General features: G+C 48.6%; 1 non-coding gene and 1 pseudogene across 1 annotated transcript; one reads left to right on the forward strand and one right to left on the reverse strand.

Annotated features, from left to right (window-relative positions):
- Positions 1 to 24233, forward strand: part of LOC120381691 — a 116432-nt pseudogene that overhangs the window by 38234 nt on the left and 53965 nt on the right.
- TRNAV-CAC lies at positions 21073 to 21145 on the reverse strand. The gene has a single exon. It is a non-coding gene; the product is annotated as a tRNA-Val (tRNA).

Genomic DNA, 24233 nt, shown 5'->3' on the forward strand with positions numbered 1-24233 from the left:
CCCTTCCTTTATCCAGGGACCTTTCAGCTCCCCCTCCCTTGCCCTTTTAATCAGCTCCTCAAAGGGCTTCCTGCTGCCCATGGGAATGGTGGGGGTGGGGGGGACCATTACTTTGTGTTTATGTATTGGACAGTCGTATAAAATCCAATCCAACAGTCCCCCTTTTCCACTAGTTCGTTAACAGCAACATAAAATCCCCTCAGATCTTGGTGTTTTTCTCTCATGTTATCAAATACGCAGTTTGACACATTTTCTTTGCAAATCTCAAAGATTCATATAAAATACCCTAAACATTTGCCCCACTGCTCTCTAGTTGTCTATTTCTAATTGAATATGCCCTGAGATTTCCCCCTGTCTCTCTAATTATAAAATACCAAGAAAATCTCAGATTTACACCTTTTCTCAGATTCTTGAACCTGGATATAAAATGTTTGCAAATGTTGCCCATTTCCTCTTTACTTATTTATCAAATATTGATGTGAAACACTCAGATTTTACCTCCTATCAACAACTGATATAAAATCCCTCTGATTTTCCACTTTCCTCTCTATAATTTGCAAAATGGATCCAAAATTTCTCAGATTGGGAACTCTTTCATTTCTGAACGTTGCTCTCAAAGCTCAGGTTTTGCCTCTTTCTATGTCATTATCAAATGTAAGTTAAAAATCCTCTCAGGTTTGGGGCTGTTCCCCATGTTTCTAAATCCCAGCAACTTCTTCCTTCAAGGGAACCTGTTGCCCTGAGTCCTTCTCCATCCTGGATGTTGTAGGGGGTTAAATTGCCCAGAGATCATCTTTCCCGACTCCTTTGCGAATCATTTGTTCCCTCCTTTACCTCTGTTAAAATGTTTGCCGAAGAAAGAGACCAGGCAGATATTTAATACCCATCAACGCCAGAGGCCTCCCCCTGTTTGGGGATCAGTGGTTCCCAACCGGTAACAGAAGAGTTGGCTGGACCCTTTTCTTTTCTCCAGCTGGCACGGGATGAGGAGGTCACTCTGAGTGCAGTGTGAGTTGAGAAGTATCCCAAGCCTCATGGCAAAAGGCCTCTGTGAGGGGTTGCTTCCCACAGTGCTAAGATGCAGCCACCTCTGGGGTGGATCCATGGTGGCCATTATTTGCGAGTGACAGGCATGGACATTTCTTACCTATTTTGTCCCTCCATGTCTTCCATACTCCAGTTCCAGAGACATCCCCCAGGTCTCCCTCTGCCTGTGTGACTGGCCAGCAGGGGGTGGTGGTCACTTTCTATCCACTTCTCAGGCACTGTGAGATAACAGTGTTGCTGGGTGGGGTGGGGCTGGGGGAGATAGCAGCTGAAGGGGATTGTGGTGGGGGGAGGCCTCTGGGTGGCTGGGCAGGGGGTACCCTAGTGAGGTTGGTGGGTTCTGGAGATTTGGGGTTTCAGGGGGTGGTTGTGATGTGCCCAGCCCTGAGGCTGTGGGTCCTGGAGGTGGCTATCGCTGGGGGCCTGTTGGCTGCAGAACAGCCGGGGTGGGCGTCTCTTGGGGAGGCGGGACAGGGGGTTAGAGGGAGCCTGGTGCTGTGCCAGGGGCTCTGTCTGGGCTTCCCCCGCAGACTCCTGGGATCGCTGCCGTGCCCAGTGCACAGAGTGTGTGTGGGAGAATCCCCGGCGCTAGGCCAGGGGGTGCCCCTGTAAAGCATCAGGGGATCCCGCAGGGGGGAGGAGGGGGTGCCAGGCAAAGGGCAGGGCAGATCCTGCTGGAGGGTGGGGGGGATCCTAGGCAGGCAGTGAGGGACTGAGTTCCCAGTGGGGGTCCCTTTTGGGGGGTCTCTGGCTGTTGTGGTCTCTTGGTGGGGGGAACCCTTTGGGATTCCCAACCTGTCAGTGATGGTCTGGTAGGGGTTGTCTGGCTGGTGGGGCTCTGAGGGGTATCTGAGGTCCCTGGCCAGGGACTCTGGGGGCTGCGTCCCAGGGAGTATCTGGGGGGGTTGCCTGGGGCTCTGGGGGCTGCTCCTGACCTTCCTGCTTCTCCCTGATTAGCTTATGCCAGTATCCTGGCTCCAAGCACTGCCCGACATTCCCCGGCCAGGCCCAGTCACCGTGGTAACTTTCTTGCCACTTATCAAACACTGTGAGGTGAAATCACAGATTTTTGCTTTTCTCCCCTCTTGAAAACTGCAGGAACTTCCAATTCCATTCTCCTAGATTGTCCAGTCCTTGTCCTGGATCTGGGGAGAGATGGAGGTGGGAGGGGGGTCAGCACTGCCGCACAATGGTCTCTTCCCCAGCGTTCTGGACTCATTCTTTCTGAACTCTGTTTTCATTGAGACCATTGTTAATCCAGAGTCACTGTATGGAAAGACAAGGAGTGACTCCGGATGGACAGTGGTGCAAATGAGATCAGCAATTCTCCCTGTGAGGAGGGGCTCTCATTAGCTGCTCTCCCCAGAGAGCTAAAGGAGGGAAGCTGCTCAAACGCTCTGTCCCTCTCTGCTCAGGATACTGGGGTTCAGCTTCCTGGGTCAGACGCTGCAGCCTCCATTGTGATCTGGGAGACCAGGCTTAGCAGCTGCTGCTCCCCCAGCGGGGTTCTGTGCTGGGAAGTGACCTGAATTAAAGCTGCTTCTCTGCCCGGCCCAGGGGATGACTTTCTCCAGCTGGTCCTAGCCCCCTAGGGCAGCCCTGGGCCCTGTTAATACTAAATTCTGAGCCAGAGTCTCTAGGTAACTGACAGACCTCAGGGAAAGTGCTGGGGACTGGCAAGAAAGTGACTCTGCACAAACAGCCCCTCCTCATTTCTCCTCCCAGTACCAATTGCCAGGAGAAAATCCAGCCACGGGAGAGCAAAGCCCCCAGGAATGGGACTGTCCCAGACAGAGGGGCAGAGAGAGAGGACAGGGGAAGGAGAGACTGAAAGGGGCAGTGTGAGAAATGAGGGGGGAGAGATTTCCAGCTCTCTAGTCCACCCAGACACATGTATTGCTGCATCCCTGGGCAGAACCACTTTCCAGTGGACAAAACAAGGATAAGACAGAGGAAAAGCCAGTTCCTGACTCCATATTCCCCCTGCTGGGGTGTGGCTGCCGTGGGGTCAGTGTCCGAGGGAATCCCCCACAGTGACTCCTTTGGTTTCTAGCCTTGTGTTCAGAGACTTTGTTAGGGGGTGAGGGGAGGGAGAAGGGAGGTTAAAAATGTGTCTGGGCTTAGCCTGGCAGGAGGGGCCAGGTCTACATTGTAATAAACAGATTGAGCATTTCCCAGCATGGCAGGATCTAGGGTGTCTGTCTGCAGGGAAAGGGCCTGGAGGAATTCTGATGTGAAGTTAACTAAAACTGGTTCTGAAACGCCCACAACTGCCCTTCTCCCCCAGACAGGCTGCAGAATGACGTCCATGTTTTGCTCCAGCTCATCCCAGCCTGGCGTGGGACAGGGAAGAGAAATGGCTGCAGTGGAGCCAACTCAGGTAGAGATTATCGGGAGGTTGCTGGTGTGTTCCTGCTGGAGGAGAGGGAGAGCAAATACACCGGAGATGGGAAGGTTTGCACAGTCTGGTTTGGAGGTTGGAGCGGGGCAGGAAATGCACAAGGTGGGGAAAGGAGGAGGCCAGGGTGTGGCAAACCTGCTGGGAGTTATTTAATAAGTGCCCTAGATTCTAGGAACAGACCCAGGAGGTTGGGAGGTGGAAATGCCCTAATTTGTGAAGAAAGAAAATAGCCCACCTACATGGAGCTAGTCAAACTGACCAGACTCCCAGTGCTGGAGCCTGAGCTCACTAACCAGCGGCTGCTGTGAGATATGAAGGGGGCACCCATGAGTCAGGCTTATTGGAGCTGTCTCTCCCTTCATATCCCGCTCCTCACAATGAGGAGGTTATTGGGCTTCCTACCAGGGAGCTCTCCCTGGACCCTACTAGGTGCTCCAACTCCTGTATCAGTCGGTGGCCAGTAGGTGTGTGATGGATCTGCTGGGAGAGACAAGGGGCTCTCTCTTCGTCCCCTCACCCTGGTATTTGCTGGATACGCTGAGGGGGGTGGGGGTTGGACTCTGTTGAGTGGGATCCACCCAGAGCTTCCATTTGATTCGCTCGTCTCTGCCACAAATAGTGGGGCTGTGAGAGGGGAAAGAGGTCCTGAGTGTTGGACTCTTGCTCTTTCAGGGGCCGGTGACCTTCGAGGAGGTGGCTGTGCATTTCACCAGGGAAGAGTGGGCTCTGCTGGACCCCGCTCAGAGAGCCCTCTACTGGGATGTCATGCAGCAGAACTATGAGACTGTGACCTCGCTGGGTAAGGGTTCCTGTCCCCTCGGTTCTTCGAAGGGGAAATGAAGAGTTAAGGTTCACGCCAGCCCCCCAATGCCACCTCTACTCTGTCCTGTTTCTGCATCACCCCAATATGCCAGTGACACACACACTACCAGAGACCCTCCCATGCTGCAGAACACTTTGGGAACAGAGCACAGGAGCAGTATCACACAGTGTCAAATAGCTCCTCTTTACTCAAGTAAAACTGGGGGTTAGGTCCAGCATAACCAACAGAAGCTTCCTACCCCCGGCCTTCTCTCAAACCCTGAGCCTTCTCTACCCAAACCAGAATGTGCTTGGGATGTAACAAGCAGGCGGCTGGAGTCAGAGCTGCCAGTCCAGGGTTACTTATCACACAGACACTTGGCGCGTCCTTGAATGCTGGCTGGGAGTATCCAGACAGGGGATCTCCAGCAGCAGAACACTGAATCTCACCCAGGATTACAGATGACACAACTCCTCACTGCTCTGGATTGCACCCAGCATGTGAAAATGGCCTAGGTTCGTAATGACATTTCTTGAGACATGCAGAGTCTTGCTCCCATATCACCAGGTGTAATAACAATAACAGGAAAGGCCGAATATGGAAAACTGATTGTTCAGCTCGCTTTTGACCTGCATCATATTTTGCAATATATTCCAAATAAGGAAATTAATGTGCAATGTATGTGTCGTTGTTTGGGGTTTTAAGCTTTAAAAGGCTTGTGTGATTTTTAGCTCAGGGGGACAGTATTCCAATAGCTGTCGCCCCCTGCGCACTTTTAACCAAGAAAAGAACCTCAGGCTGAGCTGATTCAAAATCAATCGTGTGGTCTTTTTCCACAACAGCTTCAAGAGGTCCCTGTGATGGAATGTAAATGTCTTCTTCACACCTTCCCCCTGCAGGAGAATGGCTGTTTGACCAGCTGTTTGCCTTGCTGTCTCTGAGGAACTGCTCCGTGGGTGTTCCCCAGAATTGTAACTTTTTCAGTAATATCATACTCTAAAATCTCATAACTTTACATACAGTGTTACTACACATTTTAACAGGAGGGTAATATTCAGTAGATTATGCATTTTCAAATGATACCTCACAAGCCATACTGCGTACAAAATTGATTATAATTTTCTAGAAGAGTGAACACAGGGGTATAGACTGACACAGTGTCTGTGTGTGTGTGTGTGTGTTCCCAGCAGATATGTGGGTATTTCAATCCCTCATAAGCACAGTGTTCGGCATCTTCAAGGACCTGGGGAACTGGTCCTGGGAATTCACTGGTTTACCAAGTGTGACGCTGTATGGAATTGAGACACTTTGGTATTAATAATAAAAATAATAATATAATCTGATAAATTTGCAATGAATTGTGCTAGATATGCCATGCCAGGTGTCAGTGAAAATGTTATGATTTGCCAAGTATGATAATTTTGTTTCTACGTTTGTATCACCTTTGTATTGTGAGTTATAGATATGTAGGGTATATCTGTATTTCCAGACTTGTGCAGTATTTCTGGGTGACACCCCCCAGACATATTGGCATCAACACTGCCTAGCCTGTTTGATGGCCCATTCAGGGTCATCAGCTGTACAATGAGCCCATGGAAAGGACCAAGGGGATACACCTATTGAGTCAGCAAGACATGCCGGGGTATGCCTGTCTACTGAGAACTTCAAGGCTTTTCCATGCCACGTGCTGTGAAGCTTGTGTTTGGGACACAGGAAGTACAGGCCACATGGCAAAAGGAATGTAAAGGGCAGCTGCATCATCTCCATTTTGTCTTCAATCCCCCTTCCTACCTCTGGAGCAACTTCTCTACAAACTGAACCCTGGAACAAAGGACTGAATGACCCATCCAAGCTATGGATGTGTTCCAGACGGACTTTCAAGCCAGCAACTCACCAATACTGCTAAGAACCTGATATATCCATTTTGGAATGTATCTGACTGCTTTCCCATTTAACTTCTTTCTGTCTTTCTTTCCTTTAAACCTTTAGTTTAGATGCTAAAGGATTGTCTGGAAGGATGGAATTTTGGGTAATATCCAAACCTATACTGACCTGGTGATGTGGCTGACCCTTTGGGGTCAGAGGAACACTTTGTTTATGTGAGCAGAGTTTCTAAAAAACCTCTCACTGTACTGGACCTAGTTGCTGATTAGGAGTCAGAGAACTGGGATGGAATAAAGGGGGCCGTGTGATTTCTTTTTTCAGCTTCTCGATAACCCGTGTGGGGGATCAGAAGCACAGTTTGTGACTGGTCAGTGAGTTTAACTTCAGTGTTAACCATCAGTTTTGGGAGCATCTGCTCTCCCTTTTTCAGCCTGCCCTAACTTTGGCATTTTCAGTGAGAACTGCCCCTGGCCCACCAGGTCACACTAAGCACTGAAGTTAAATGAATAGAATGTTTTTTTATGACCAAGTCGTATGAAATCAACTGAACTCCTTTGTTTTCTTTCATCTGAGCAGGGTTTCTAGTTTTCCAGTGTGATGTGATCTCCCAGCTGGAACAAGGGGAAGAGCCATGGGTCCCAGACCTCCAGGGTTCAGAGGAAAGAGAGATCCTGAGATCTCCCTGCACAGGTGAGGAAACATTAAACCACCTCAGAATCTGTAAGTGCCTGAAGGAAACATCTGGGATGCCCAACAAAGCCCTTGGGGAGGTCTCTCAGTTCATTATTATCCCTAGCAGGGGTCGTATCCTCAGGGTAAATATAGTTCATGGATTCCTATAGATCCTAGCAGACACCAGGCAGTGGCTTCCTCCCTTCCCCCTGCGTATTTGGATGGGATGTGAAGGCTGAATTCATCCCCCTCCTCTCTCCTACTTGGGAGAAGAGTTTGGGGGAGTTCAGCTCCTGATTTTTATTTGACCTGTCTTCAGCACTTGTTTTTGTTTGGTCTTCCCCTTTCCATCCCTGTTTGAGGTATCTGTCTCTGTCACAGCAGGTGATGCAATGGCATGTGCGAAAGAGGAGCAGAATTTTCAGCCTGAAAATGTTGAGCCAGTGGGTAAAAACAGAGCATTATCGCAAAGATCGAAAAGGAATGTGTCCAGGAGTCATGAGCAGGGAAAATCCTGGGAGATTCAGCACAGACCACAAACAGATCAAGGAAACCAGCCAGGGAAGAAAGTGGATAAATTTATTTCCTGTTGGGGAACTCAGAAGGTCCTCATGGAAACCACAACACAGCAGGATATTCTCAGGCGAAAAAGAAAAAATACATGCAGTGAGTGTGGAAAAACCTTCTCTCACAGCTCAGCCCTTTCTGTACATCAGAGAATCCACACAGGGGACAGGCCCTATGAATGCAGTGAGTGTGGGAAAACCTTCAATCGCAGTTCGCACCTTATTAGGCATCAAACAATCCACAGAGGAGAGAGGCTCTATGAATGCCGTGAGTGTGGGAAATGCTTCACTAGCAGCTCAAACCTTTCTCAACATCAGAGAATCCACACAGGGGACAGGCCCTATGAATGCCGTGAGTGTAGGAAAACCTTCTCTCACTGCTCATCCCTTTCTGTACATCAGAGAATCCACACAGGGGAGAGGCCTTATGAATGCAGTGAGTGTGGGAAAAGCTTCACTAGCAGCTCACAACTTTCTAAACATCAGAGAATCCACACAGGGTACAGGCCCTATGAATGCCGTGAGTGTAGGAAAACCTTCTCTCACAGCTCATCCCTTTCTGTACATCAGAGAATCCACACAGGGGAGAGGCCTTATGAATGCAGTGAGTGTGGGAAAAGCTTCACTAGCAGCTCACACCTTTCTCAACATCAGAGAATCCACACAGGGGAAAGGCCCTATGAATGCCGTGAGTGTGGGAAAAGCTTCACTAGCTGCTCACACCTTTCAAAACATCAGAGAATCCACACAGGGGAAAGGCCCTATGAATGCCGTGAGTGTAGGAAAACCTTCTCTCACAGCTCAGCCCTTTCTTTACATCAGAGAATCCACACAAGGGACAGGCCCTATGAATGCACTAAGTGTGGGAAAACCTTCAATCGCAGTTCGCACCTTATTAGGCATCAAACAATCCACAGAGGAGAGAGGCTCTATGAATGCCGTGAGTGTGGGAAATGCTTCACTAGCAGCTCACAAGTTTCTCAACATCAGAGAATCCACACAGGGGACAGGCCCTATAAATGCTGTGAGTGTGGGAAAACCTTCAATCGCAGCTCAACCCATGTTAGCCATCAGAGAATCTGCAAAGGAGATAAACATTGTAAAAATCTCTAGGGCTATCAAGACTTTCTTTTCTTTAATACTTTTCCTGATTCCCACATAGTAACTTTTAAAACTCTTTGAACTGTTTGCAGCACCGTTATCCCTCAGCTTGTCCAGATGAGTGGCCCATTTTTGCCTTTTGCAGTTCACCCTCTTTTGAGATGGACCTATTTGTCCTTTCTATTGTCCCACAAGTAATTGGAGTGTGCCCTCCCTATGAGGAACCAGGGAGCATCACGTTTATACCATTCCTACTATTGCAAAGTTATTGTTAGAGTCACCAGTGATCCAGATTGTATCTTTGCCAGTTGTTCTCACGTTGCTCTGGGTTGTGCTGAAGAGCAGATATATTGGGAATTTTTCAAATTATATGTAAATGAAGAGGAGCAGGGGCAGGAAAAAAGTATAATTACAGCTTCTGTGACACTGGAAGGAGATGGGGTGACTCAGAGATTCCTTCCTTCCCCATCACTGCAGAACTGTTACCTTTTGCCTGAGCCAGGCAGAGTTTATCTTCATCACATTCTATCCATCCACTTCTCAAAGTGTCATGTGATGAAGCATTCTCCATTGTCTGTGCTTGCAGATGATGTTTTGACTTCTTTAATCCTATATCAGAGTCGCTATGACTGGAGATGAAAGTGTCAAAGACCTGGGAGGGGAATTCAAATGGATCCCAAATATAGTGTTATTGGAGTTTAAATCCCAGGTTCCATCTATTGTAAAGCCACTTTGGCAAGGTGGCTGTTTTTCCCTCATTATGGGGATGCTAGGATACTAAAAATGTTGTAAATAACATAACTGACTATTGAGACAGGGATGAGGGAAGCAGTTTTGAATGGATCAGAGGAGAATGTGATGGGAGAATCTCTTGTCCCGATACTGAATAATCAGATGTAACCTGCTCTTGAATTTCACTTGACACTTTCTTTGTCATGTATTCTCTATCTGTGATGTGGGTTTCTATCTTTCCTGAAGGCTGTTTGGTCACCCAATTGGATATTAGTTCAGTTTGATAGGATGTAGCTCAGATTTATTGAAGAATTTAAGACAATGACCCTTTGCTAAAGTCCTCATTTATGATTTCAGCTTTGCTTTTTCCCCATCCCTCCATGATGACATGGAGAAAGCTGAAGTGCAGTTCTATCAACAGGAGAGAACTCTCTAATTTACTGGACAGGCTAACAAAGAAACAGCAGTGATTTAAAATCTCCACTCAGAAATGGTGAACAACAGCAGAACCCCAACTAACTGAAGGAAGTGCATCTGATCACAGTGTATTTCAGTTGTTTAAGGCAATATTCTCTCCGATGATCTGGGAAGAGAATTCCATAGTAAGTGGTTTTGAACTAGGCAAAATGCCCGTGTGTTTGGTTCCCAAAGCATTTGTAACCTAGGCCCTACAGAAGATCTCTCCTAGCTAATCCTATGCTATGGGAAATGCAGCCCCTCATGACACAGATGTTGAGGAAATAGAAGCGGAGTTTTTGTCGAATTTATCCTTTGTAGGTGCTAAAGATGTGTATAAAATGAAACCAGTGTTGAAAATGTAATATCGTCAGAAAAATAGCCATTTTTTAATAGAATCTCCAGCTCTGGTAACTAATGAAGATTCTGATCCAGGCCTGTATCCAGTCCCTTCCCTGGACCTGTGCCACCGAATTAAAGAAAAGCTGGGCATGTTTCAGGAAGCCATTCCTCATTCACACTGCTGAGATTTTAAGTGGTTTTGTAAAGGATTCTACTTCAGAGAAGTGTAAATTTACCCCATCCAAGACCAAGGATTTACCCCATCCAAGAGTCCACACCCAGTTCTTGGTTTCCACCCCAGTAAAGGAAGCAATGGTGACCCAAGGAAAATTGTTTCTATAACTCCACTTCCTAGTTCAGTGTCACTGATTACACTTCCAAAGTATGCCAGGGTTAGATTGAGAACAGTCATCCTTCACTGTTTGGATGCAAAGAGAGAGTGCTTCATAGGACAGTCCTTCCCTGTGATCCCAAACTGGCTGCCTGATTGGGTAACAAGGACTTTCAGGCTGTAGAAATGATGGTAACCAATGAGGCAACGAATTTGTCAGGCTCCAATTTTAGACTGCCAGAGACATGCATGTTGAGTCCTGATTCTATGGTTTTGTGTCTGACGCTGTGGCTACACAATTAAGCTGATGTTGGCACAGCTGCACCAATGTAGCTGCGCTGCTCTAGCACTGCTATAACAGATGCTCCAAGCCAATGGGAGAGATTTCTCCCATCGGACTTGATTAGTCCAGCCCCCGCAAGCGGCGGTGGCTATGTTGGCAGGAGAAACTCTCCCACTCATCTAGCACTATATACACAGGGGGTTAGGGCTGTGTAACTACGTTGCTCAGCTGTGTGGATTTTTCAAACCCCTAAGCAATATAGTTATCCCGATAAATGTCTTTAGTCTAAACCAGACCTTAGTTTTCTCTTGTGTTTTATGCATTTACATTACTTCTCTACCTCCTCCTACTTTGAAAGATTAAAAAGTGTGAAAAGAGAGGTATTTTTCTCCATGATGCAAACATTCCGACATAGAAGACCCCTTCTACCAACACACATGGCAGAAGATCCTGAGATATATGCACTCACAGAAGTGGTTGGGACCTATGTTGGGACAAACCACAACAAGAACCAGGGTTCAGTTGTTGGCAATGGGGATTAAAAGCAAACTAACATATATGACAAGAATTTGTGATCTTTGAATATGTTATTGTTACCAATTAAAATGAAATGATAGGTGAAGTTATTGGTTAAAGAGTAAGAGACTGTGTGATAATCTGAATTATTTTGGAAAGCTGAAAGTTGTTTTGTTTTTGTGTTTTGTTAGTCGTACAGGAAATTATGGCTAATCTTGAAAAGTTAATTAGATTTAATTTACCCTGGTTCCTCAACTGTTGCTACAGCTCTACTACCCATTAATCCAAAGACTGAGAGAAATGGAGAGTTCCAATCATTGTCCTTTTAGTATCTTATTGTTCCTCTCTCTGTTTTTTGTGCTGGCCTTTCTATACTATCACTTTCTGCATTTGTTTAGTGGTAACAGTTGGTTTCCATCACTCACGTACATTTGTTTAAATCTCTATCCATTGTTAAATAATGTTTTGCTTGTTCGATAACTGTACTCCGGTGCTGTGTGAGATACAGTAGCAATGGTCCGCAGTAAAACTAGTAACCTGGGATACTTGGGCAGATAGGATCTGGGATTTCACCGAGTATCTGGTGATCCGGGCTGGACCCCAGAGGGGGACACATTGAAGGAACTCAGGGTTAGGGTGGCTGCTGTAGCTCAGAGGAGGGTCCTTGAGTTCCAGCTGGCTGGTGAGTTTGGTCACTAACATCCAGCTGCCAAATGCAAAACTCCCTCTTCCTTGTGGCAGGTGGCAACAAGGAGACTCACAGTCCTCAGCACCATGAGAAGGGTCATAATGTGTCTCTGTGTTGATCCACCTGTCAAATTCACACAGGGAAAGCTCCCGATATTCCATCAAACTCTGCATCACACCTCTTGAGTATTTAAAAGAGTATCTCATAACTATTTGTCTATGTAAAGTATCAGAACAGTTCACAAATTTTAGGATCTGCCCTATGAAATCATGGAAAATATGCTCTTCACTCTGTGGGTACATCTAGACTACCCGCCGTATCGGCGGGTAGCGATCGATTTCTCGGGGATTGATATATTGTGTCTCATCTAGACGTGATATATCAATCCCTGAAAGTGCTTCCGTCGACTCCGGAACTCCACCAGCGCGAACGGCGGTAGCGGAGTCGACAGGGGTAGCCACAGACGTCGATCCCGCGCCGTGAGGATGAGAGGTAAATCGATCTAAGATACACAACTTCAGCTACGTGATCTTAGATCGATCCCACCCCCCAGTGTAGACCGGCCCTGTGAAAGCATGTAAAGAATCCAAGCGTTGGAGGACAGGGTTTGGGTCCAGAGTGACCTAGACAAATTGGAGGATTGGGCCAAAAGAAATCTGAGGAGGTTCAACAAGGAGAAGTGCAGAGTCCTGCACTTAGGATGGAAGAATCCTATGCACTGCCACAGCCTGGGGACTGACTGAGTGAGGGGGGTTTGATAGCAGCCTTCAACTACCTGAAAGAGCAGCAGTGTGGGCTTTCTCCTGGCCACTTTTGCTGGGCTGGGCAGGCGTCCTGGAGGCCTTTCTAGAAGAGCATTGGGAACTGAGTTAGAAAAACCAATGTGAAAACCAGAACCTGAGGTTTAGACTCATTCATTTATAATATTAAATCTTCAATTCTAGTGTCATAGTCAATACAATTGCTTCAGCCTGATAGTTGCCCAAAGAGAAACTTAACTTCTCTCCAAGGGGAGTGGAGAGAAAGCACTTTTCAGAGTCCAAGAGAGACAAGGCGGGTGAGGGTAAGAGCTTCCAGAGGACCAACCTCTGTTGGTGAAAGAGACAAGCTGTGGAGCTAACCCCTCACCCTTCTTCAGTTCTGTGTAGCCTGGAAGGTTGTCTCTTCCATAACCAGCAGTTAGAACATAAGAACAGCTACACTGAATCAGACCAGTTCATCTAGCCCACTCTCCCGAAAGTGGCCAATGCCCGGCACCCCAGAGGACCCCTGGGACCAACATGGATACAACACCACCACAAACAAGGTTAAAAGTCAATGCACAGGGGAGAAGGATCTTGTGTTTCATTCCTTATGTTCTGGTCCCATCATGTGGCCATTTCCTTTTCTTCCTTTCTGTTAAAAGCTTTGGTGTTTTGCACAGAAACATTATTTCCCCAGGAGAGACCCAGGAGTGGGGGCTGCATTCCTGTGCCAAACAGTCACTAGAAGGGAGCAGACAAAGGCCTTTAGGATGAGGCGTCCGTCACTGTCAAAAGATCATCTCCCTCCTGCAGGTCACTGGCAGCCTGAATTTGTTCCTTATCCTCCCAGAGTCTGGGGGCTGGAATCAGCACTACCCAGCCCCTCCGTATGTAGCAGGAACAAACACAAACCTGGTCTTTAAAACAAGCTGTCCCCTTCCTTCTCAGGGAAGATTTTTCTGTGATTGAAGTTGAGCTTCAGTTCCCTTCTCCTAGGGGTGGGGCAGGTGTGGGGCCAGCTCCCAGTGAGATCTGTTTTCACCTTTGCCCCCTTTCAGTCACTCTGGGATCCTAACTCTGCTCCCAGCTGTCAGGCAGCTTCCAGCCCATCCACCCTGCTCATTAACTCCATGGTCATGTGTCACCCCCTCTGCCAGCACACAGAGCCTGCAGGAAAGCTACTCCTGCCAGACGCAGTGGTGGTATAGTGGTGTGCGTAGGTGTCTTCCAAGCAATTCATCTGGGTTTGATTCCCAGCCAATGCAATAATGGCTTTTCTCTTCTGTTGTTTCCTCATCTGGAAGTGGTTTCATTTCAGTCACATTGTGTTACAATCACATTATCTATAGAATGAGACAATAAATGTGTCGAAGTCCAGCAGGTCGTACAGGATGGAGGCACACAAGGGGCTGGAATGTGTCATCTGGGAAAGACAGAACACTTGGAAACCTGCATCTCCCATCCCCTGGCCTTGCGTGTTATGATTCCAGCTGCGTGAGCTATTTGTAGGATGTTCCGGCATGATGGGGAAATGAAGTTTTGGGTCAGTTTTTGCTCCTGCAGGTTCCTTTGCTGTTACAATTATAATGACATGAACAAAAGGGAGGCACAATAAACATAACCTCCAAATTGCAATACAGGGGGGGAAATAGACGATCACGGTTAAGCCAAACACGTCAAAATAAAAATTAATACAAAAAAAGGGGAGGGGGAAGAGATCAGGTATGTGGAGATCTCCTTGATATTTCATCGCACATTGTTAGAATCAAAGTTCAGACTTGACACTGGAAAACCCGCAACTACCTGTCTCTCTGAACACCTGTGATGAGCCTGTGTCAGAGGACATGTGACCCTGGTCAGAACCAGTCACCAGATCAATATGACCCTTTATGGGCGACTTCTCTGCCTACTCTGCAATTTACATCTCCCCTCTCCCCCTCCCCCCCCCCGCGCAAACAGGGTGGGGTACAGCTCTGACTGAGAGGCCTAACAGGAGAAATTTCAGCCCAAAGACAAATTTTGTGTGAAATGTTGAGAAATGAAGAGTCCCCCAAATCCCCAGAACTCTAGTGTCACCCTGTCATAAACAGATAGTTAAGGGTTAAAGTCTCTTTTACCTGTAAAGGGTTAACAAGCTCAGTAACCTGAGGAACACCTGACCAGAGGACCAATCAAGGGACAAAATAGTTTCAAATCTCTCTGGAGGGAAGGCTTTGTCTGTGTTCTTTGTTTAAGTGTTCGTGCTCTCTTTGGATCTAAGAGAGGCCAGACATGTCTCCAAGTTCTCCTGGACTATTTCCTACTACCCAGTATAGTGAGTATTAGTTAAAAATGCGGATTAGTCTTTTGAGTTGCTTTCTATATTTGCAATTGTGTGTTTGCTGGAGAAATATCTTTAGTTCTGTTTGCTGTTACTTGGATTATTCTGAGAAGGAGGGAGGGGAAGTCGCTCCAGTTTTTATACGTTAGACCCTGTATTTTTGCATCCTGGTAATACAGAGAGAGTGTACTTTTTTTTCTTTCTTTAATAAAATCTTTTCTTTTTAGAACTTGATTGATTTCTTCCCTTGTCTGGATTTTCAGGGGAAGGGGAGGGGGAAAACTGAATCCCTCTTTGTTTGATTCAAGGAGTTTGAATCAAGGTATCTCTTTCCAGGACTAGGGAAGGGGAGGGAGAGGTGAGTCCCTCTTTGTGTTGAGTCAAGGATTTGACTCGGGGTGTAATCTTTCTGGAGCAGGCTGGAGAGAGGGAAGTGGGGGAGGGGAACTGGCTGTTTCTCTCTCTCTGGTGAGATTCAAGGGGTTTGAATCTGGGTTCCCCAGGGGAAGTTTGGGGGACAGGCAGTGTGTTACCCACTTTAAACTTAACTGGTGGCAGCGAGAACCAGATCTAAACTAGGATTTTAGTTTAGAGGAGTCCATGCAGGTCCCCATCTTGGAACCCAACAGCTCCAAGTGGGGGAGAAGACCTATGACACACCCCCATGGCACCAGCACAGGGAAACCAGTGAAATGAGGTTACAGAATACAAGGGGGGAGGCAGCAGGGAGAGAGGTGACAGGGAATCTCTCTTTTTCTTTCTCTTTTCACTTTCTTGTTCTTCTCTTTCCTTCCAGGAACTGCAGTCACAGCAGGGAGGGGTTTGTCTCCGTGTCTGTCATGGAGGTGGTGGAAGTGATGGATTCTGTGACTTCCTGCAACCTCTGACTTCTGCAGTGGCCACAGTGGCTGACTCCAAGGCCACTCAATCAACTGGCTCTGGGGACTGCCCAAATTTGACTCCTTCTGCCTATCTTCCTTTCCCCTCAGTGTCTTTCCTTCCCCATTGGGGACGTGCAGAGATGAACCCCAGTCAGTCTGTGTCACAGAGAGTCTGTATCTCCTAAGGAATGTTGGTGAAGGATTCCAGCTGAGAACTGAATTAGCTCTGCTCACCTGGGTTAGAAACTTGTTTATTTTGAGCAGATAGTGGGAAATGGGACATTAATTCAGATCCAGGAGGCAAGGCAGAGGCTTCATGATCTTGATCTCCAGGAAGGGAGAGAAGATCCCCAGGAAGGAACAGAGCTTCCTTTAGTCTCAAGCTGGGGTCTCCTAGAAGTTGGAAAAGACCCTTGGTCACTGAGGATCTCATGGGATCGTGCTGCTGCAGAGGCTCCAGAGTCCTGAGTGCTGGGAGGGTGTCACTGCACAATCTGAAATGGAAAGGGGGAGGGATAGCTCAGTGGTTTGAACATTGGCTTCCTAAACCCAGCGTTGTGAGCTCAATCCTTGAGGGGGCCACCTAGAGCAAAAATTGGTCCTGCTAGTGAAGGCAGGGGGCTGGACTCAATGACCTTTCAAGGTCCCTTCCAGTTCTAGGAGATTGGTATATCTCCAATTATTATTATTTTTTATTATAAGGGAGGACCCTGGAAGGGACGGGAAGGAACAGAAAATGGAGAGGAATGAAACAGAGCAAACCCCTCTTCTCTCTCCCCTCCCCGACCCAGCAAGAACTGTTATCAGTGGGGAAACTCCCCACCATGAACGGCAGAGAACACAGAGACATTCGCCTCACACTGAGCAGTAGGGTGACCAGACACCAAGTGTGAAAAATCAGGGACTTTCACCAGCTGCCTTGGTGGTATAGTGGTGAGCATAGCTGCTTTCCAAGCAGTTGACCTGGGTTCAATTCCTGGCCAATGCAGGGATGTGATGTTTCCTCTCCTGGGAATTGGTTAAGTTTCAGTCACTGTACTGCTTTATCAAGGGAATAAGAGAATCAATGTCCCACATCCTACCAGATCATTAAACACACAGGGGACAAAGAAAGGGGCAAGACTGTAAAATGAGCAGTTGGAGTCATCCAGGTATTATGATGTTTGGTTTATATTTAAAAAAAAATCCTTTACTTCCCTCTCCCTGTTAGACTCAGAACCTTTAAGGTCAGAAGGGAGCAGTGTGATCATCTAGTCTGACCTGCTGCACCTGGCAGGCCAAAAGACCCCACCCACCCACTCCTGGAATAGACCAGGGAGGGGAGGCAGCTCCGTGCTCTGCCCCTACCCCAGGCAGCACATGGAGGCCCTCTGCTCCCCTCCCCCCACAACGGGTGTGCAGAGATGTGCCAGCAGCACTAAGGTGGCTCCCTGCCCACTCTACCTCCGTCCCTCCGTGCCGCTCCCAGAAGTGGCTGGCATGTCCCAGCATCCCCTGGGGCGGGGGGAGTGTCTCTATGTGCTGCCCCACCCTGAGTACCAACTCTGCAGCTCCCATTGGCCAGGAACTGCAGCCAATGGGAGCTCAGGGGTCAGCGCCTGCAGGCAGTGGTGCATGGAGACCCCCTGGCCCTGCCCACCTAGGAGCTGCTGCTGGAGGGTTGTGTGTACCGGTCACTTTGGGAGCTGCAGTGCCCGGGGTAAGCACCACCCCTCCTGCACCCGAACCCCCTCCCCCAGCACAGAGCCCGCACCCCACACCCAAATCTCCTCCCAGAGCTTTGCTTGTCGTCCTTTCACCAGAACCATCCTTCCTCTCCTGGGATCCAAGAGGCAGGCACAGGATTCTGCCTCCCAGCAGCCAAACCGCACCTCCCCAGGCTTTTCAGAACGAATGGTGACGCTCTACTAACCCCACTGAGCCGCACTGAGGCGCTTAGCTTCTGCCCTGCCTTCCTTAGCTCGACTTTCCTCTTTTCCCCCATTCCCGCCTCACTTCCTCCTTTGGCAAGTCACGCAGAGGAGGCCAGCAGGAAGAGCCGGCCTCCACCAGCCAACCTCCCAGGGCAGAGGAGGCCAAGCCACAAGGCTCCAAAAGGTGACTCGCACAGATCCTCTAGCTTTCCCCTGCTGAGGCCAAGGCTTTTTCTCAGTTCATTTCACCACCCTCTGTCCTGCAGGGGTAGGGGTTATCGCTGGTGTTACCCAAAATTGGGCCAGCTACTAAGTGTAGGGAGGACTAATGACCCCCCAGACTTTGGTAGAAAGCAGCACATTTGTTATATTGATAGCTAAGCTCAAAAGAAGGCGGGGTCACACTCACACTCCCATACTCACGCTCCCAGGACTGGCTCGGCACTGGAGATGTCAGGATTTTGCAAGGTAAGTGTCCCCCAGCGCCGCGATGGACGGTGCGATGAAGGTAAGTCTTCCCGAGGCGCGATGGAATGTAACACAGCGAACCACTGGCCAGGCGGTCGGGGTGAAGGGCATTCACTGGAGGTACAAGCTTGTGAGTGACTCCTGAGCACAGGGCCCCTTCCCCTTTTAAGGACCTGCTCCTCATGGCCTGCGACTGGAGATGACTTGGCTGCATCCGGTGGGTCACACTCCACCTCAGCCAGTGTCCATGCAGTGTCCCTGCTCTGGGTGTGTGAGTGCTGCCTAATGAGAGTCCCAGACACCTTGTCTACCTGGAAGCTCTTCTGATCTTCAACCAGCCCATTCATCCCACAAGCATTGCAGGAGGGAGGGGTGGGGAAAAGCCACTTCACAGGCATTCAGAGAGGGAGAGGAGACAAAAGTGAGGGGAGAGGGGGAAGGATAACAGACCTTTGGAGCATAGAAATCACTGCTGTTCCTACAACAGCAGGGACAGGCCACTAGAAGCTGAGAAAATGAAGCCATCATGTTTGTGCCTGACTTTGAACCAGAGACCTTTTGGGTGTTAGACAAATGTGATAACCACTACACTACAGAAACTCCATCACAAGGCTGTGCCCCTCCCTTCATAAGAACATAAGAATGGCCATACTGGGTCAGACCAAAGGTCCATCCAACCCCATATCCTGTCTGCCAACAGTGGCCAATGCCAGGTGCCCCAGAGGGAGTGAACCTAACCGGTAATGATCAAGTGATCTCTCTCCTGCCATCCATCTTCATCCTCTGATGAACAGAGGCTAGGGATACCATTCCTTACCCATCCTGGCTAATAGCCATTAATGGACTTAACCTCCATTAATTTATCTGCAAAAAAAACAAGGAGAACATATGGCACCTTAGAGACTAACAAATGTATTTGAGCATAAGCTTTTGTGGGCTAAAACCCACTTCATCGGATGCATGCAGTTAAAAATACAGTAGGAAGATATATATACACACAGAGAACGTGAAAAAATGGGTGTTGCCACACACACTATAACAAGAGTGATCAGTTAATGTGAGCTGTTATCAGCAGGAGAAAAACCTGGTGTTGGGAGGGAACAGGAGAAAGGACAAAGGAAGCAAGAGATGAAGAAAAGAGGATCAGACAGTGGATGGAGCAAGAGGTGAAACAAAAAGGACAAACCCTTATGTCCCCAGTGATTCTAAGGGACAAAATCACAGGTGCAGAATAAAATTCTGCCTCCTTAAGCTCGTGTTTTCCATGCCTAGAATTCAACTGTCACCAGATGGACCAGACTGAACAGGTTTCAAACCTCCAGGAGGCTCTTACCTTCTAAACAGGGACGGCTGTTTTCTAGTAAAATCACTAAAAGGGAAGGAGAAAACTCGAAAGAGGTTCCTCCTGGCGCTCACGTCCGTGAACCCGAATACTCTCTCAGTCCTCAAAGAGAGACCTGGAGAAGGAGACTTGCTGAAGCAAAGCCAAAGGGGTCTCTGAGGTTTCCCTGGCCCCTCGCCCCTGTCCTGCCTGGCTGATGTCAGCATCTCTCTGTGAGGTCACCACCTCCCCACCACCTTGGACCAATAGGCTGAGGTCCTGCCAAAGGCCTTTGTGATGTCACTGCCACACCCCTCCCTTGCTGTGCCAATGTCCTGCCCCTGGCCAGGCACTTTGGAGGTTTGAGCTACTCCCTGTGGATCACCCCACTCAAGGAGCGTTCGTTCTAGGCAGCAAGCCGGCTAGACAGGGAAACATCAGACGCTGCTCCCAATGCTACACTCAGTTTTTCAGAAATTAGTCGACTTTATGGCCAGAAGAGACCATTAGAGAATCTAATCTGACCCCCTGCATATCACAGGCCTCCTGTAGGACACAATAGTGAGTTTATTACGCAGGGTCCACCCCTCCCTCACTGTGAATAGTACATGAACCAGCCCTGTAATGGAGCTGAGATTTCCCAAGAACTTCAAGCAAAATACTCCAGTTTCATAAAACAGATTTATTAACTACGGAAAGATGGAGTTTTAAGGATTATAAGTGGTAGGCATAAAAGATCAAAGTAAGTTACCATGAAAATTAAAGCTAAATTCACAATCTAAACTTTACATCTTATTACACTAGGCCGTAGTTCGGTTATGCCACAGGAAGGCTTAATGCTCAAGCTGCAGCGCATGCTGGGCAGGCTCCCCCTGGCAGGAGAGAAGAAGAAGACTGGGCCCCTGGAGGGGCAGGCTGGGGCTTCCTGGATCCCATTTGCTCACAGCCAGCACCCTGCCCCCACTCCCAAGTCATTAATGGCTCCCCCAGGTCAGCCAGAATGGAGCAGCGGTTTTCACTGCACCAAGTCCACTTATGGCTTACAGGCAACTCCCAGACCCACCATCTCGGCCAGAAAGGAGCCCACTCAGCCTCGCGATTGCTGCTTTTCCTTCCCCCCAGAACCCCACTTCTCCTGGGCTGCAAGGAGCCACCCCTGGGAAGCCAAGAGGCAGGCACAGGATTCTGCCTCCCAGCAGCCAACCGCACCTCCCCCGGCTTTGCAGAACGAATGGTGACGCTCTACTAACCCCACTTAGCCGCAATGACGTGCTTAGCTTCTGCCCTGCCTTCCTCAGCTCGACTTTCCTCTTTTGCCCCATTCCTGCCTCACTTCCTCCTTTGGCAAGTCACGCAGAGGAGGCCAGCAGGAAGAGCCGGCCTCCACCGGCCAACCTCCCAGGGCAGAGGAGGCCAAGCCACAAGCCTCCAAAAGGTGACACGCCGCACTCCTCTAGGTTCTCCAGCCTGATGCCAAGGTGCTTTCTCCACTGCTGTCAGCACCCTCTGTCATGCAGGGTTTGGAGTTATCCCAGGGACAGGCCAATAGGAGAAGGAGGAGCGTCTTCCTGAACAGCAAGGGGATCTGGCAAAAGGAAGCCAGCATGTTTCTGCCTGGTTTTGAACCAGGGACCTTTTGCGTGTGAGGCAAATGTGATAACCACTACACTACAGAAACTCCATCTACTTAGCTGTTGCTCATCCTCGGACAGACCGATGGACAAACCTAGAGAAAGTGGTGGCAGCCCTTCAATAGGTCAGCTGGCAGAGCAGAGGACTGGAGCAGGCACTCAGGAAGTCGTCCTTACGTCGCCCTTGTGACTCCAGCTTGAGGGAGAGCTTCTTTTTCTTCCCCTTGCTGACAAAGAGCAAGAGAAGAATGAAAGGTCAGGTGGGCCAACTCGGTGCAGAAGCCCATGCTGCCTTTTCCTGCTGCATAGCCTGAAATGAGGGACTTGTGGCAGTTAAAGGCACTGCTGCACTTTCAGAAAACATCCCACCCGTGCACACAGGGGGACAGAAGACCCTGTTAGTCTAGCACGCTCCCAACTGAACTACTTCAGCAGCTGCTCAGTTTCTTTTTGGCCTCCTGCTTTTCTGTCTGGGATGTTGTTGTCAGCTGTGGCACAGAAAAAGGACGTCATTGCGAGCGGCCCATGAAGACAAGATTCACTTTTGCCTTCCTTGCTTGGCTTTACTCGCTTCCTCGCCCTATTCCTGCCTTAGTTCCTGGGTTACCAGAAGGCGACGGGGGGCCAGCACTCCCAGGAGGAAGTTGGGCAGCTAGACCCTGGTGGCAAAAGTCCTGCCGCCACTTGCCACCCCACTCTCTTCTCCCAGCGTCACACATTGGCCACCAGGGACTTGGGGCCCAGCAGCGCAACGGAAGGCAGTGGACAGAGCCACCCTCGCCTTGGAGCTCCGGCTCATTAAACCACATCTTCAGTTGCTGATGGCCAATGAGAGACCGACATCACTTGCTATTTTAGCATTTGGAAATGCCATTGGTCAGTCACTGGATCTCTGTAATGCTGTTACAGAACAAATGAACACAGAATCTCAGTGTGACATTCTATACCTTTGGGGGAGCGGCTGTAACCCCCATAATCCTCATTTTCATATTATCGTGATCTTACATATAGAGCATGACTTGTAAGGTATCAGGGAAAGGATATGATCGGCTGAAAGTCACTTCTCTACCCATAGATGTAGACCATTCATGCATATGAAGTTATGAGAATTGTGCAGTGTGGTTGACACTGTGCTGCAAGGTGGGGGAGTCAGCCAAATATTAGCTCCCCAGTGGCAACAGCAAGGAAAGTAACCAACACCCAGACAGGGTGTCAAACAACCCATCGACAGCCATTGCCCAGCGAGGGAGCTACAATGCAATGACTCACCTGCATGAGGACACTGCATGAGGAATTGCTCAGACTTGCTTGGAGAGATGCAGTGATGCTCACCTGACTCTGAAGGAGGGGGGAGCAAAGCCATGAGGGAGGAAAGGACATGATAAAAGGAGAGACATTTGCCAGGCTTTATCTCTCTCTGTCAACTACATCTACAGCCACCCCCACACCAAGCAACTGAAGCGCTGATGAAAGGGGAGAGCCTGGCTGAAAAGCCACCAGCCAGCCTGTGGTGAGAAGCATCTGAGTTTGTAAGGGTACTGAAAGGGTTAAGATCAGCTTAGAATTAAAAGCAATAAGGAGTCTGGTGGCATCTTAAGGACTAACAGATTTATTTGGGCATAAGCCTTCGTAGGTAAAAAGCCCACTTCTTCAGATGCATGGAGTGAAAATTGCAGATAGAGGCATAAATATAGATTGGAACATGAAGTGACGGGAGTTACCGTACAAGAGGAGAACCAGTGTTGAAGGCTAATTCAGTCAGGGTGGATGTGGTCCTCTTTCCCATAATTGATGGGGAGGTGTCAATACCAAGAGAGGGAAAATTGCTTTTGTCGTGAGCCAGCTACTCCCAGTCCTTATTCAAGCTCAAATTAATGGTGTTAAATTTGCAAATCAATTGCAACTCTGCAATTTCTCTTTGAAGTCTGTTTTTGAAGTTTTTTTGAATGGCTACTTTGAATTATTGGGTGTGAATGTGTAAATGTGCTATTGACTATACAAGTCCCATATGGTCTCATGATTTGGATTCCTGGTTTTTCACCCCGGTGGCCGGGGTTCAATTCTCATTGTGGAAACAATGTAGAGCTTTTGCTCAGAGGGGAGGCAGGAAATGAAAGGAATGGGAAGGGATCCTGCCAGCAGGGGAGTTGGACAGTGTTGGAAGGGGACCCCAGAAGTGGGGGTGGGGCAGTGGTCTGGGGAGAGATGAGGAAAGGATCCCAGATCTGTGGGAAGTTGACATTCTGGATAACAGGCCTGGCATGGGGGGGTGGGAAGAGTGAGTGTGTCCCTCTAAACTCACCACCAGCAGACTAGGCAGGCTTGGAAGAATTACGTATTTGTTGGTAAATGTCAATTTCTGTGTAAACACACGACCCAATGGCAAAATCTTTCCATCGATAATCATCAAAACTAACACATGGGCAAAGTAAGAAACATGTTGCTTGAGAACTTATCCTATTCTAATCCTCTAGGGTTCCCTTTTGCCTTAGGCACCACCACGTGGGCATTTCATATCCCTCCTCATTTTCACACAAACACACAATTTCCTTTGCACAGATCCATGAACAGCAAAACCTCCCTGTGTCTATTGTCTGAGCCAGGGCATTCGATTCCACTGAAACCTTCTCTCCCACAATGGCAATGGTCAGACAGAGGGAATGCATCCACCTTCCCCCTGGCAGTGAGATATTCACTCTCCTCTTCATGCTGCTGTTGTTATTCCATGAGTCATCAAGGATGGAATAAAAAGCTGAGTTTCTCCAGGGTGAGGAAAGAAAGCAGCCACCAACGCCCTCAAAAATCTCAATGCCCAGAGAAAACCTGCCTCTGTTATTGGACTCCCAGAGGTGCTGGCAATACAACGGGAAAAGGGACTGTCTGAATTGCCAAGGCAGGGAATGAACAATCTACAGCAACATCATTAACCACAAACACACTCTAGCCATGCTCCAGCCAGTAGGGAAATGGGCAGGAATTCTTGCGGTTCAGCCATGGCCACACGTACAGAGCTGCACAGCAGTGAGTGCGCTGGGGAAGCTGGTCTGAGCAAACAATTTGTAATGACCCTTCAGTGAGAATAGAACCAGAGTGTAGAAAGGCCCCTCTGTTAACTGGTTGTGGCTGAGGCCTTAG

This window comes from Mauremys reevesii, linkage group 14, assembly GCF_016161935.1.
Source record: "Mauremys reevesii isolate NIE-2019 linkage group 14, ASM1616193v1, whole genome shotgun sequence".
NCBI classification, from domain to species: domain Eukaryota; kingdom Metazoa; phylum Chordata; order Testudines; family Geoemydidae; genus Mauremys; species Mauremys reevesii.